The sequence below is a fragment of the Betta splendens genome, chromosome 21 (genome assembly GCF_900634795.4).
Source record: "Betta splendens chromosome 21, fBetSpl5.4, whole genome shotgun sequence".
In the NCBI taxonomy this organism is placed as follows: domain Eukaryota; kingdom Metazoa; phylum Chordata; class Actinopteri; order Anabantiformes; family Osphronemidae; genus Betta; species Betta splendens.
In genome coordinates, this window is record NC_040899.1 from 10,574,180 (window position 1) to 10,590,092 (window position 15,913).

The window sequence follows — 15,913 nt, forward strand, 5'->3', positions numbered from 1 at the left end:
TGGATGTGAATTTGCAGAAATGTTGCCGAACGCTGGTCGATTGTGAAAACCTGAAAAATGTATACATCGGGAAACACTCTGTGTGGTTATACAGTTGTGCTGCGCGCCAACTGATTTCAGCAGTAGTTCTTCATTTAAGTATTTGTATCTATCTATTTTACTGTCTGATTGTTCTATTTCTTCAGATATGCTTGAATTTATTCATCGCAGTGAACTGACTTTGCTACTTCTGCATTGCAAATAATTACTATTACTGTGTTTAAAGTGCAAAGTTTTTTATTTTTTATTTTATTTATTTTTTTTATTCACTGGTTCTAAAAGAACTCCTTTTCTTAAAGCCTCGGAGACCAGCGTATCCAATTTTTCAGGGTCGCTGCCCTTGCGTTTCAGGACAGCACAGGAACATCACAGCCTCTTTGCCCTCTGTTTGGCCTGCTGTGTTTGTGCAGTTTTCCTCCCCTGGTGTCCTCTGTGTTTGTCGCCCTTATCTCCTTTGGCCAGGCCACTGCTTACAGTCCAGCCTCCAGGGACGCCTACGTTTGACCTGCATGTAAACGTTGAACACACCTGAGACCCGTGGAACTAGTTGGGAAGCTGCAGCCACATCCAACTTTCTTCGTCTTCAGTGTGATGTGATTGAATATTAATATAGATTAAGAACAAACATGACATTAGTATTTAGGAAAATACACAGCAGTGTCAATCCCATGTTTAGAGCATGTACTGTATAAACAGTATTGCGAAGGAGTAGGTGGTTTTAGGTAACATGTAGGCACTGACTCTCTGTGTGTGCGTGTGCAGCATTGTATAACACACTTCATGCAAATTTAAATATTTGATTCATGTTTTGTTATGTTTTGTGCATAGAGATTAATGACTGCTTGCTGCAGTGGTTGGTAGAATTCTGTCTGATACTGTAGGTACATGTACAACGCCTCAGACGGGGGCTTCCTGGAAAATGTAACACTCATTAACTGTTAATGGCCAGCAAAAGCTCAGTTTGGACTGTCTGCATTGTGTATTAATGTCCGCGCTGCACTTGGCAGCATATGCTGATGTCAGAAAGGGTTTTGTGGTACTATGTGCATTAGTGACATTACTGTTCTTGTCATGAGATACGATTTCAAGTCTCTTATTTCCTGGTAATACACTACTTACTACTGTAACTCCCTCTGACTGTGCTGGAAGAGTCTGGGGTTGAAATTGCTTGGTTGGAGGATTTTTTCTTTTTTTTACAATTTGGCAGATGTTTAGGGAAAGGGCTATTCATTGAGACTTTGTAGGGAACACTGTAGGATCCTGTACAGGCTAGTTATTCTTTTAGCTAGTCAGCTACTCAGTAACCTTCTCTTCATACAGTACCATCTTGTTATTGGATAGATTGAAATTCTATGGATTAATAGCCCTTTTGGTGCTCAGACCTTTGGTATTCTGCAATACAGAAAATAACGTCTGAATTATAAAGTACTGGTTCTATAATACAAAAAAGGATGAATTTAGCTACGGTTCTTGATAAGAAATGCCAATTATGCTAGGGGCATCACAACGTGATGGTCCAGTACATGTAGCACACATGCCGAGCTGATATGTCAGTGCATTGGCTTCAGACTGAGCTTGGTCTTTTGGGATTGGATGTCTATCTACGAATGGGATCCTTGAGGGAGGAAGTCTTGAGTACTGCTAAAGCCCTTGTCATTATGTTTACCAGTGAAAGGCTCAGACAGTGAAAGACAGCGATGGTATCACAGTGAAACTCTAGTGAGCGCAGGTCCTATAAATTCCCACCAGTGGAAACACATTGGAAAGTGTCTGATGGCATCATAGTCGCGAATCTTTCAGCTTGATTGTCAAACTTGGCAGCATGTGTTGAGACTCAGGTGGCTGGAGAAGCAAAGCTGCTATATTGAGCTACAGTATATCCTATAGGATTTGTAAACTTGAAGGTTCGGTGGGCTGAAATAAGAACAGCTGCCTTACAAAACTGTGGATTTGCCAATATTCATTTCTGACTTAGAATAAATGGGTTGCATTTCAAGTAGTCTGAGGGTCCTTCCGATAAAGGCTTTGCGGCAATGGAAAAGAAGTGAAACAAACATTAATTACCTTCTGTGTGCCTTGACTGAGCAAACCCTTTACCCAAGAATAGCGTGTCCCAAGGACAGAGCTGCTGCATACAGAAACCTGCCCTGTAGGCCGAGCTCACTCATCAAACAGCCCAGAGAAAGCAATATTTTGTAAATGAGCTTTACTCCTCAAACAATTAAGTCTATGTTTTCTTTTTCTCTCAGAATCTTAATAGCCTCCTGCTCAAGACAGGTGCTCTGCAAATTGCCTTCACCATTTGATTAATGAGAAAAACCATTCATTTTAAACGGAAGCCAGTATGATTAAAAGTAGGATATTAAATTTATGCATGAAAATTTCAGTAAAAGATGGTAATTGTGTTTTGTTACTTCTACAAAGGTACATAATGCATATTTAACAAAGTAATTATTTTACTGTAGCACCCAGCTTAATAAAAATAAATAAATAAAACATTTACTAGCTGATGCAGATTTGTACTCACACTAGAATCTAAGTGTTGCATTTGTATTCTTCCATTATACTGTATTTGAGAAGTTGAGGTTATGTCTCCCATCATGTAGCTGTCAACCCCCAATGTCCTCACTGCCTCAATTTTTGCAGCAACAGGAGGCCAGACTCTGTCCATTACCCCTTTTTATGTGTGTCTGTGCTCAAATGTGAGGGACTTGTAAACGCTCCCATTCTTCTCTGGCAGGAGCTTTATCTCACAGACACAAGCTGTCAGCATAGTCTGTAATGCTCAAACCAGTGTTCACCCCAGCACAGCAGCAGCCGGCTGCATTTATGTTCTCATTATTGATGTATTGATATTGTTATGTGGACCACGGGGCTTTGTAGTTTATTTCAGTCATGTTCATTACGCAAACCGTGGAGCTTTTCCATTGCAAAACTCCATTAATTTTCAGACCTAAGGATTTAGGTTGAAATTTTGTCTCTGCCTATAAAAAGGTTCTTTCATTATTTATAAATTTAAGGCCGGTTAGAATAAAGCTACCCTTTAGTGAAAGCATTTTCCTACCAAAACCCTTCGGAACTTTCAGGGGTTCTTATGCTGTTCTGATCACAAGCTGTCAAAAACACGAGTTAAAGTACTTTTTAAAAAAAATATACCCTTTAAATTATCTACTATTCTATTATTAATCTATTATCTATTTGGCTGAAGGCCTTAAACAGTCTAATTACAGAACATGCAAACGCTTCACAGAGGTGCGGCCCTCCTTGAACACGGATAGGCCTTCATTCATACTGTATCACAAAATCCCCAAATCAACAATAACAACACTGTACTGTAGTTACAGAAAATAGAAAATCCCTAGGAAAGGTACTTTTGCTAGACTGTTAAGATGTTGTTTACAGTAAGTGGTTCTTGGGAAGAAATTATTATACAGTATACAGGTAATCTGTTTTGTGTATTAATTTCTGCTGGTTGAACACATGCTGCATCTGCTAAAGAATCTGTACTGAGTAGGAGCCAGGTATAGTTTGATACAACTCAGCACAGCAGGAAAACCACTGAGCACAACAGTAATCAGATGAAGCTACAGTTTCATCACCATCACAGAGCTGATCATAGTCATCATCATCATTACTTATAGTATTTGTACTTCCTATGGATACCAAAATACAAGTAATCATATCCAATATTTACACAGTTCTAAGTGGGATTCTCTACTTTAAGTAAAAGGTTATAATGAGATTTAGATTTGTGATAGATGCTTATTACTGTGTATATATACTGTAAATCATACTTTTGTATGAGCCCAAATCACTCATGTTTGATGGCTGGATTTGTAATTGTATGTGGGAGGTTAGCGTTGAAAGTTGTTCATGTTATAGCCATTTGCTCCCATCTAGATGTTTTTTGGGAACTGCTTTGGACAGGAAAAAGCTAAGCTGTTCCTATGACAACAGCATGACTTTGTACTGTAGTGAGAGTCTAGGTGCTGAACTGGTCTGCTGGCTTTACCTCAACAGAAAATATATAAATAGGGGTTGGTGAGATTTGTAAGTTTTGTTGATTTCACAGAATGTCTCAACTTTTTGGCTTTATTGAGGTAGAAGACGCTATTTGATAAATATTTATTGCTCTCATTAAATTGTTTATGCAATTTTGTACCTTACCCACACATGCTCTCTGGGGAAAATAGTGAACGTCAAGCTGTCGACAATCATATTTACAGCAAGATGGTAATGAAATTACTATTTTCCCTCTTGAGTTGGGTCTGTCATAACAAATGTCTCTTTGCTTTTTGGAAGGTATCATTTTAATGTCTATGCTACACTGCAAAATGCGACAGCAGAAAAGATATTTACTGATCTGCCAAAACTGCTCTAGATCTTATAGTTAAGATCAGATAACAGGAGTACACAAACGCAAATACTATTCTTAAACCTGTTGGGTCCTGTGTGATTTTAAAAGGTTGCCAACTAAAGATGAGACCTGTACTGAAGGAGCTGGTTACTGTACAGTGATGCGTATGACTGTTTAAGTGGTTGCCAATAGCGAAAACGCAAGATTGCTTCCACATCCCGCAGTCTTAAAACACATTAGGGTTGTGCGTCCCAGAAAACGAGCTGGCATTTTGTTAGGGGAGAAAATCAATCTAGGAGAAAGCAGAAATGTCAACAAAGCAGTTCTATTTATCAGCTCAAGCGTATTTTAAACTGCGTTGACATTTCCTTATCACCCTTTTAAGATCCACAGAAACATCACGTCGTCTGATTCTATGAGGTTGTTCTACTCATTTTGGGAGTCAGAGATGTTTGGAATAAAGTCTGAACAGCCCACTTGAATAGTTACTTAAATACTAGTTCATAGTAACAAGTGGGTTTACAGTACTTGCAGTATGGCTTGCCAGACATTATAATTTATGCTTGTAAGAACACTGGAACACTGTGATGGATATAGATGAATTGCAGCATAGGTAAGATCAAAGATAAATCTCTTCCAAATACCATGAGTCCTGTCACCTCAGGAGGTTTAGTGCGTAGAAATCCAGCAAATCTAGTGCCTTCATGGGAAGCTTTCCCCTTGTTAGAGTTTTAGCCCTATCCATCTGTGGGGTAGTGCAACATGCAGCCTCAGGGGAGGGAGCAGCAGTGGTGTGATCTAGGCGTTCTAATCAAAATGTCCGTGTCATTCATTCCATCTATTATGCATGTATTTATTTTCACAAAACAGACTTTTTCAAAAGTCCTTAAGTACTTGTAAGTAAGTTAAATGTAAAAACTGAGCACTGCTGAAATTATTTTTATGTATTTATTAAGTTATTTTGTTTTTTACAGAAAAATTAGTCCAGTGATCTAGCAGTGAGGCTGGGAGGTTGGCAAATGTCAGGATGCTATTAAACTGCTGTGATTAATACTTTGTTCATGCCCCCCATTCCCTGCAGGGAAAACTGTTTTCTCAAGGGCAACAGACCCATAGCATGAATCAGTGCTTTGCCAAACATTGTTTTATTTTGTGCTAATCAAATGGAGTCTGTTGCATTTGAAAAAATGTAAAAAATAAAATTGAGTCTATTAGTACAGTGGATAACAAATATTTGTGTAGAGTTCTGTGATCATTCATAATTTACTGTGGCATGCTAATAGTCCTTGAAGTTGAATGGGAAGGAAGCTATCAAGGGTGGCCTATGTGTATAGTATGTCATTTTCTATATATCCAGCAGAGGGTGTTCTTAAAATCAGCTCGATCTGCTGCTGCCCTGTCGACCTCTCAGTGAACTGGTTTAAGCAGCATTCTACATACTGTCCAATCACTATTGTCCTGCTGTGGCAGTAAGGACACGGAAGCAAAGCTGCATCTGTCAGTGAGTTTTCTACTATAGGAAAGAACAAAAAGAAGCCAGAAAACAAAAGGACCTTGAAGAACTGGATAGGTTGTTTTGCAATAAGTATATAGTTATTAATATGCTTGTTGTATAACCTTGTTTTATTTCAAGGGCATATTTTAGTTAACACATCAAATCCTTCCTGTTGTCTGCAACTAAAACTCCATGGTGCTTTATATAAACACCCGCACTGGGACATGGGAAAAAGCAAGACAAGGGAGAAGTAGTAGCTTTGTCATTGTTAAACCATACTGTACTGCAGCTTATGGATTGCTGCTGGGGTTTAATTTTTCTTTTTTTTTATAACTTTAGTCTCCAGGGAGTCACACTATCTGGAGTGTGGTAGGAAAAGACCCTGCAGCCAACTGACACCTTTTTAACTCTAGGAACAGGCGGGAGCTCTGCACAAGCATGTGGTGGTAAAAGGAGATCAGATGAGTATAATACAGTATAAGTAGTATAACCAGTATAACTAGGAGCACCTCAACGTCTGACTTTTATTGGGGTCAATTATGGGAAACCATATAATTTTTTTTTGTTTTGCTTAGTTTTACCCTCACCATCCATTATTTGGCCGGTAGGTAAAGTACGAAGAAAGGAGAGGGCCAAGGACTGAACTCCGGGGTGCTCCATATTTCATTCTGTCAAATAATTGCAGATGTTTAAAAATCACTGGTAAAATTGGAACGAATGTCCATAATGTGGTCTGATTCCACCTGCACCTCCCTGGGTGTCGTCCTCATTTCATACAGACATTTGGCAGCCCTTATGTGATACGGATCAACAGTAGCTGTTTGGCTTTAGAGCAGCTGAGACAGAAATGAGACGGCACATCTAATTCAGAACAGATGGAATCTAAATGGATGTGCCATGAAGTGTACAAGGTCACATTGAAAGACCCAAGTGGAGTCTTTGGCTCATTCAATTATGTGACTCTGTTGTGAGGTTTTCAAGTGAGACGCTTGTAAATCTGTTCCTATCTGTTAAGACAAATCATATTTCTAATGTGCTTATAAACAGTATTTTGTCCTTTCTGATTATTACTATACTGTAGCCATGTAAAGCGAGAAGGTTTCCTTGTAAGGCCTTTCAGCACTTTTTCAGAAAATGTTTTTTCTCAACTGTAAAGCTTAATTATCTGATGAACTAAGTCACAATAGAACAAAACAGGACAGCAGAAGTCATGAGGTAAAAAAAGTACTGCAGCTTATAAAAAGACAAGTTGGCTTTTTTAAGTGATTCTCGTGTTGACATATATTAGTTCAATATGTTTTGCCTCGAGACTTAAACACAAGTTTCTGCAGTCTGATACCTTGTGTGCTTCAGAGCTCATTACTGTCAAAGCACATTTCTTTGCTGTTCACTTCGTCTGACCTAATTCAAGCTTAATAATAAAGCAGATTTGTATCACTTCTCTAAACATTTTCAATAAATGTAATTAGAACAAACACTCACTATTGCTAAAATTTATGCACCAGCCCTGGAGCCAGCCGCTGCACTGTAAATGCAAAGAGATATGTGGACTGCGGATGGGGAAGGTTAGAGAGCTGAGGTCAGCAGCTTTAGTTGAACTTAACTCTACCCTGTGCTCTAAAATGTGACTGTCCCTGAAGGCTACACTCCAGCTTCCAATGAACGGGGAGCTTAGAGAAGTGGTCACCAAGGGATTGCCCTCGTTGCAGAGTGAAGCAGGGCCTCGGGGAGGCTTCCTCTCTATATGTAAAAGAAAAAGGACAGTGGTCAGGGGACGGCCCCTCTGTTCAAGCAGCCACAGTTAATGGCTTGTTTCATTTACTGTTATCTAATCAATGAGTCCAGTACATTTTTAATAGATCAAACACTGATTTTTTTTTGCAAAAGCACAAATCTTAAATGATTCCCACTATACTGTAAATTTTAATGTGTCCAGCTTTAAGGTTTAGCACATTTTAGTTTGTCCTGGATAAATATTCACTCATGCATTTTTGCTATTCTTATTCCTTTCTTCTTTCTGTTTCTGTCTTCCGTTTATGCATCATTAGGAGATCTAAATGACATCGACAGACTACATAAAGTTGAAGTATAGCTCGGCAGGTAGATTTTTAGTCAAAGCATAAAAATTAGCCACAGTAAATTTCCGTCACTTGGTAAGAAATGCTTTAATATATTTTTATTTTTTACTGCATACACAGCTTATCGCATAATTTCTCAAATACAACTTTAATGTACCTTCCCTAGAAATGTTTAGGTTGGAAGAAAAAGGTTATAACTCTACCTTTCTAACACAATGGCCTCAGTCACAAATCAATGGAATGTCTGCGTTCCTTTCCTCATAAAATGCTAATGTCGTTCTATAGATGGGAGCGGTGGAGGGGGCTGACTTGAGCTCACTTGACGGCAATGGAGGATTAATTATGTAATTATCTTCAAGCGAACTGGAATCTCCAGGCATAATTACACAGCCTTTTCATTTTTCCTTCTGCCACTGTTTCCAGTCATTTATAGCCCCTTGTTTTCCAAAAGATAGGATGACATATGGTGGAATTTGAGCATCGTTTAATTTTTGGAGAAACACCAGGAGCAGTTACAGAGAGGCCTCATTGAAATGGAATAGGTTTGTCATTCAAGGCTGACTTACTATGATGACTATGATTATGATTCTTTATTAATTATAGCCCATGATACTGTTAAAAGGCCATGATTATATGTTGGGGAGTTCAAGTCTATACTATGAAGGAGTAAACCAGTGAACCTCCTCAGTCATTGTCAGACTAAGTCTGTGAAATTTGGGGCGAACAAACAAAATGGGCAACTTGTGCGAGCCCATTATTTGCAGGGAAGGCATCTACCTGCTCATTAACTAGCATTTTCTTTTATCTCTCAACTTCTGGGGCATGTTTTTCTTGTCAGACTCTGCCCTGTGGCAGTGCCTTCTGCTGATGCTTCTTTGGAGCCAGAAACTCTCTGATAACGCTAAGGGTCGGAGTTGTGCCGAGAATACGCAGTAAAAGACAGAAAATGGGACTTAGTGCAGAAAACATATCTCAAATACTAATGTAGATAAATGATACAAAATTGACATTGATTGGTGTTACCTAGAAAAGCCAGCTGAGAAAATGTAGAGACAAAAAGGCACATTCCTTGTCATAGATCAGGGAAAGGAGAAAGAAGATGTGTAGCAAGATCACACTACTGTAATGGTGAAATACAAGAAGTCTGGAAGTATCCAGAGTTTATTAACTGGGCCTGAAACTTCAACAGAGCTTTAGAAATCCTCTGCAGACTTGGAAGCGTCTCCATGGAGGAGGACTATCAGAGCATGAGGGAAAACAAACACCCACTGGTCGAATGAGACACATTCTAAAACACTGGTAACAACACATATTTACCTGTTTTTGTGGGTTTAAAGTTCAGGAAACTTCCGTGGAAACACTTGAATGTGACAGTTGACAGGCTGCTTTTCATACTGTCTGAATATAATGATTTAGATATAATGAATTCTGTTTTGTAGGGATCTGGTTTCATTTTATCATATATAAATAACAAAATACATGTAACAGTATTTCGAGGCCATACAGTAGTGTTAGAGTAGTAGGCATTAGGTTTTTGGCCACTACAGAAATAGAAAATGGGATCTTCCTTTCTTTCTTATTCAGTGCATTTCCTCATCAATGTGACCTTACTTTTAGAGTTGTCACCTGCTGTTCACTAATTAGGCTCCTGATAGACATTCTCACTCAGAGTGGTAGTTCACTTGTCTCTTGCTGTGGCAAGGTCACTGCCATTCACACTGATTATGACACCAGACCCATTTGCCATTACGATGCAGTTTGGGTGCCTCCTTCTTTCATCTATTTGATTGACCGATAGAGTTTCAGATTTTGAGACAGCTGTGTAATTTGGTGACACGGAGGAGAGAGAGAGAGATGACAGTCACTGTGTCATGAAAAGCCCAAGACTTAATTTTCATTCAGCATGCTCCCCCTGCTGCTGTGAAACATCTTCTCCTAGTTCTTTCCACTCTGCTTGCATGCTGTGCATTTCTAAACACACATCTGCAGATGTGGTAAAACTGCGGCTTGTCTTGTACTTTAGGGCTAGCATGTGAACATGTATAGCAATAATAAACTAATGAGTGAATTCTATATATATATTTATAAATAGCTTGTTGCTAAGCTACTGTGGTTCTTAAAGTTTCTTTCACAAATCATTATTAGTTTATATAATCGTATGTTTTGTGTTGCTTAAATAGAAGTAAATTACAAGGGGAATTGAATGCGTCTTCCGGGCATTGATTGCTGAAAACAAACTCTAAGGAATAACTCTTAATAAGTGAGGCGTTAGCAGCTGGTTTGGGGTCTAGTGCCTTGCCCACTTCAACACAGTCTTGATTTGATGTGAAATTGGGGGGGGGATTATGTATATTTTGTGTATCCACCCACTGATGTTGTGTTATTCTTTATAACAGTAGAGGTGGAGTCCCAGGGGGGAATCGGACTAAATGCTGGAAGACTGACATTCCGATTGAAGCGGTTTTATTGATAAAGAGGGCTCCTACTTTAAAATTACCCATAAATTAAAGTGCTTTGAATAATCCTCCAGTGAGCTGTCCCCCAGAGATTCTTTATGATCCTTTTAAAAGTCATAACTCTTTCCACAACCTCTAGTTCCCTCTGTCATCTGGCCTGCAACGAGCCATCAGTCAGACATATAAAAGACATATTTGTCAGGGAGCAATGAAAGGTTCTAAGAGGCTGTCAGTTCACTTCTACTAACATGCAAAACATGTCTTTTCATTGTGAAGGATGTTGTTGTGATCTGTGTATGTAGGTAATAAAATGTGCAAACGATAAATGTTTAGACAGGGCATAGTTAATTTGTAGACAAATCCAAGATTTGTTTTTTGTGAACCATATGGGTGTTAGTACATAACTGTATGTGACACAACGTTTAATTCAGTAATATTAATTTTTATTTGTCTTATATCTTGTTAGGCTTTGTATAAATCAGACTTATGTGATCAGCATCTACAGATGTTGCCCTTGTCATGTTTTTTTAATGATGCTGCCCTTAAGGCATCGTTGTAGAGTTAAATTCTCAATTACATGGACACTGACACAACTACAGTACATGACTAAACCACTGGTGCGACGTTCTTTGCTGCCAACAGGCGTTTTCTGCAGTGGTAAGAGAATGAGTCACCCACAGCTTATTAGTTTTGCTATATGCATAACCTACTCGGGTCTCTTTGAGAGGAGTCTGTATTGTTGTCCAGCTGTTGGCTCATGTGTGTGTGTGTGTGTGTGTGTGTGTGTTTTTTAAACCCATCACTATCAAAACTAAATTAAATTACTGCATAGAGCAAATTTGGAAAGGCTAAGAGGAATCATTCACTGTGGTGTTGTTCTGTTTTCTTAACTGCAATTAATCAAATGGGAGGACACCTTCTGCATTTTAACTAGAATAAATGGCAATCAGAATATTGAAAAAGAAAAGCGCAACAATAGAAAGTGTAAGATTCATATTTTAATGCTAAATACAATGCTAATTCCGCCGTGACTGTGGGTAAATATGCTGTTTTAATATATTGTCTCATTGTTAACTAACCAGCCTACAGCTTCTATGATTTGTTAACATATGCAGTCTTTGAATTTTCCACTGGTGAATGGAAATCGGTGCTGAAGATAATCATTCGAGGGACATACAGCTGATCAGAATTTTGACAGTCTGTACATTTAGTTGACCAAAACAGGGGCATCATTGATTTATTTCTTTGTATTTATGATTGTAGGCCATGATCGAACATCACAGAGCTACCGTACTGTAAACGTTCTGCATCGAGTGCCTCCACAGCTTGCTGCTACAGCAGTCTGTAGTTCTGGACAAAGAATGGTACTTTTCAGTGGCAGAAAATCTATCCTGGTTCTCCACACCCTCACCGTCTATACCCAGGTCATTACTGAGCAGAAAGTGAAACACAGAGAGATACTGTACAGTAGAATATAGCAACTCTTTATAACAACTACCTAACATGAATGTTTACTAGTCACTAGTTTTGAGGAAGATTTCGAGTCTTGCTTCACTCCTGTCATCGATTTGTTACTTTTGCAAAAGCTCATTTGTGAATTAATTTGCTAATTAGTAGTGGCCTCTTTAAATGAATAATGCTTTAAGATTATACTTGGTATAAAGTTCACCCACAAAGACTATATACTGTATTTTGTAGGGAGTCAGGAAGTAATAATACATATTTGAACTCGTAGTGTAGTAGGAGAGGTGTAATTTCCCCCGGAGAATAAATGGATTGTTCATAAACAGTGTACAGTATAATGTAAGCCTTCTGTGAGAACATCCTCCTGCTCTTTATCATTAAATCATTAAAAACCCATTTATAACTGTGCAATGCACTGGCTCAAAGCCGAAAACGGCATTATTAACAAACTTACATAAACATTTCACCATTACATTTATTTGCCCGTAAAATCTGAAAGTGTTTAATGTGTGCTCGAAGTTGAAGTAATAACTGCAGTTTGAGCTGAGCTGTTCCACAGGCATGTCTGAGCTCCAGGCCTGTCTGGAGGAGCAATCTGTCTTCTGATAAAACAGCTACACTATAGAAAAATCAATAGGCACTATCAAATGCATTCAGTCAGACCATCTGCTAAATGCAACCACATGTCAGCTTTACTTAATTTTAAGTTACTTGCTAAAAGTTTAGCATGATTGGTATTGATACATTAGTAGTGTATCAGATAGTTATGTAGAGTATCCTACAAAAGAAAAATAAAACTTTGATTTATTTGCTTCTGTTGTGAAATTAGACATCTTCAGTCAAATTGAGGTCTGAAAGACACAATTTCTTTTGTGGTGGAAAATTATTAAAGCCCAGATTTTAAAGCATTCCTTCTTTTGCGTTTATTATACATATTTATGTTCTCTAGGTGTCTTCTTACTGCCAACTGTTGATCAATGGAATGATAAGATTATACACTGTGTGGTAGAGCTGCCAAAAATAGGCCAACATGATTTGAGCGTTCAGAAAAATGTCTAGAATCAAAACATTTGATTCAATAGATCTTCAGAGCCCCAAGTAGTGATGATGATGATCAAACCTTTTTAAAATCAAACACTATATTTGTTTTACAAAAAGTCTTCTCTCATCAGTTACAGTTGCTTTGATGAAACGCTTTCCAAATGTGTGTACATCGCGTGAGTGATTACTGCGTCTCACTTATGGCTATGTTTAAAATTCACTCCTGCACTCGCTATGCTACCTAACAGGCTCACTCTGTGGCCAGTAAACAATGAAGCAGGCACTTAATCCTCATTATTTTGTGGCATCAACAATAATAATGGGGTTAAAGACTTGGAGGGAGGCTAGTGGTAAAACTGACTTTTAGGCTGCTTTACCTCTTTTTTTTTTTTTAAAGGCACTACTAACCTCTCTCTCTCTCTCTCTCTCTCCCTCTCTCTCTCTCTCTCTCTCTCTCTCCTCTCTCTCTCTCTCTCTCCTCTCTCTCTCTCTCTCTCTCCCTCCCTCTCTCTCTCTCTCTCTCTCTCTCTCTCTCTCTTTCCTCTCCTCTCTCTCTCTCTCTCTCTCTCTCTCTCTCTCTCTCTCTCTCTCTCTCTCTCTCTCTCTGTTACTGCATTTGTGTTTGCAGCTTGCCAGCGACACAGTGATGTGATGTGGTGGCAGAGTGTATTGGTCAGACACTTCCCACAATCTAGAGTCTAATGGGTTTTTGACAACCCGAACAGACTGATTAATGACCTGGCAGTTTAAAAGAAGGATGAGGTACTGGCCACATCCTTTGTTGATTCGGCGCCAGCTAATTGATAGCAAGTGTTTGATCTGTTGTACAGTACCTGATTCATTTATCTGTTCCAAGGACCATTTTGTGGCAAATTCGGTGGGCACTGAGTGCCATATTAAATGTACACAGTTGACACTGAGCTACTGTTCAAGATTTTACTTTATAGGAAACAGAACAAGGGGACATTTCTCCTCCCAGCTGAAAACTGACCCACTAAGTATGTGTATGGATCTTTGTGGCCCAGGCTGCTTCTGTAGCAGTGGTTACATTTAGAAATTAGTGGACCGACCTTGCTAAGCATGTTCCCATTCCCACTCTGCTCATACGGGGAAAAAGTACAGCTTTAAACAACGAAACCTAAAAGTAGAATATGCCATATGTCAACAGCTCAGATCCACAACCTCTTGCTAACAAATGGCAGGTTGAAACGCATTATTTCTGTGCAATATGGCTGTAATTATCTTGACCTAGTGTCCTCCTGCGCCGCCAGTTCTTTGGCTTGGCAACATGGGGGCACAGTAATGACTCCAGAGTCATTTTCACCTTCACCACTGCCATGCTGAGAATTCAAATCGCATGAAGCAAAGGCATATTCTCTCCCAGAATAGCTGCTTATCCTGAATATCTTCCTTCCACCTCGATAGCCACGAGTTGCAGGGATAAAATCGTTTCTCTCACCTTTTGCTCCGTGAAAGGGTAGGATTTTAGGTTAGCACTTCTGAGAACATGGAACATTGGTGTGTGCACGTGCATTTTGCTTGAGTGAAGTACTCATTTACTCGGATAGAAAGCAACTGAAAGGTCTACTGACCCCCCTTTTTTCTTTAATGGTGCCATTTTATGTTGGCATTAAGGAGTTTGAGGCAATGACTCCTGACGGATCAGCTGCAGGGACACACTGTTTTTGAGTTAATGCATAAACCAGTGAGCTTTGAATGTTTCAGAACCTTAGTATACTTCCTCTAACAATCAAATGTTCTGGGATGGTTTAAATTTTATTTGTTCCATACTCTATAAAATGTTCTTAACTACCAATAAAGCCTCCAGGTAATTCAGAATGCTGCAGCCAGAGTCTGACTGGACTTGGGAGAAGAAATGACATTTCTCCTACTGTACATTAGCCTCTGGTCTACTTGGAATTTACTTTACAATATATAAACAGTTATATAATAACAAGGCAAACAAGGCAAAGAATAGAAGTGCTCCTCATGTTTATCTGACCACTCTTTCTTCTACATGGCTGTGTTTTGCTGTGCACCTATCCTCATCTGTTTTTAGCCTAGCTGGCTCTGTCCTCTACTCCTACATCTTTCTTAATTAGTTCCAGTTATCTTTTCCTGACCCTCACCTGCTGCTTCAGCAGCCACCGCAGTGGTGAAAGCCTGGAAATAGTTGAAAGGAAATTAATTACTATATCTAAATGAACTCTCTTTTTCTACTACCTCCAGACCCACACCATTTTTGTGCCTTTGACGAGTCTGGGAAAGTCTCAACTTGCATGAAAATTGCATTCAAAGTCATCTTTTATAATTTGTCTATATTGACCAGCAACTATGGCTGCTAACGATGATAGTTATTAGGAGGTATGTAATTTTACTAAAGGCTGTGATTTTGTTTTGCTATGTAATAAGACAATGATCCGGGACACTCAACAACATGGGGGCATCTGAGAGGAAACAAAAACAAAACTTCTACAATCAAGTTTAGCATCTGAACCGAAGTGTTCCGTGCTTTTACATTTTCAAAATTTGGTCCATCTGTGTTATCTTTAAACGTCTGTGCTCAGAATGCCTTGGTTTAGACACAAGCAAAGCTTAACTTTTTTAAATAGTGGTCTCTAACTCTGTTAATGTGGCAGTAAAAAAAGGCAATAGACAACATCCTTTGAATATGAATCAGCAGGAGCCAGTTGTAGTCTCTAACGTAACATGCTGTTCTGCATTCGTGTCCAGCAGCACCACAGACATGTCCACAGACTCCTCACACAGTCCACACACTTGGGCAACCCCTCCTAAATCTTAACTCATTAATTATTGAGGGAAAGCAATTCGTGGAGCACCTGTCCCAAGCAGAAGGCCATTAGGGCTTTCGATAGAAGGAGCACTGTGGGTCTAATGGCTTTTCAGGGGAACGTATTGGAAGACATATTGGATTATGTGCTACACATAGCTTGGGACTTTAAGTTAGTGGGTATTTAAACAG

General features: G+C 39.1%; 1 long non-coding RNA gene across 4 annotated transcripts in view; it reads left to right on the forward strand.

Annotated features, from left to right (window-relative positions):
* LOC121201934 (uncharacterized) overlaps window positions 1-15,913 on the forward strand; it is a 49,890-nt gene that overhangs the window by 7,902 nt on the left and 26,075 nt on the right. The window lies entirely within an intron of this gene.